The sequence below is a fragment of the Octodon degus genome, unplaced genomic scaffold, assembly GCF_000260255.1.
Source record: "Octodon degus isolate 3935 unplaced genomic scaffold, OctDeg1.0 scaffold00133, whole genome shotgun sequence".
NCBI lineage: Eukaryota > Metazoa > Chordata > Mammalia > Rodentia > Octodontidae > Octodon > Octodon degus.
This window is the reverse complement of record NW_004524709.1, coordinates 1,872,268-1,872,849: the sequence shown is the minus strand read 5'-3', so window position 1 is coordinate 1,872,849 and position 582 is coordinate 1,872,268. Positions and strand designations below refer to the sequence as shown.

The 582-nt window shown below is 45.0% G+C and overlaps 1 protein-coding gene across 4 annotated transcripts in view; it reads right to left on the bottom strand.

The window, feature by feature from the left end:
• The window catches only part of Celf2 (CUGBP Elav-like family member 2), a 598,848-nt gene that overhangs the window by 449,342 nt on the left and 148,924 nt on the right, over positions 1-582 (bottom strand). The gene's annotated exons all lie outside the window — the stretch shown is intronic.

Genomic DNA, 582 nt, shown 5'->3' with positions numbered 1-582 from the left:
GACGACGACGACAACGACAACACTGCTGCCACTGCGCTTGGAAGTCAAACTATGCTGGATTTAGGAAACTGTTGCATAGTTCTTAAAGTGACTCAGGCTGCTATTGGAGAATAAATTGCAAAAGAGGAAGTGAGAGAAAGAGGGGGCAAGGAGTGCAGGTGGGTGCCGACGGTGGCTTGCTTGTAAAAAGACAGAGAAAGTGGATAAATTCTGGTGGTTGACTCAACACAGTTGGTCAGTGGGCTATCTGTTAACTGGGAGTAAAGAGAAGGGTCTAGAAATGATGCTAGCATTTCTCCTAGCAGTTGGATACTGATAGTAAAATGGGTTGCAGGAAGCTTCAGGAGGTCCTTTTCAACCACATCAAGTTTAAGATTATTCACTCAAGGAGAGATGTCAAAACAGCTTGGATATTCATATGTACATCTTAAGAGAGAATTTGGGGCTGCAGATATAAAAATGGATGGTATCTGCATACACATGATCTTCAAAATTGAGAAACTAGACCTCCCCCACCCCGCCCACCCAGTAGGAATTTCTGCCATGTTCCAGGAAACCCCAGACCCAGTCCTAGCCCAGATC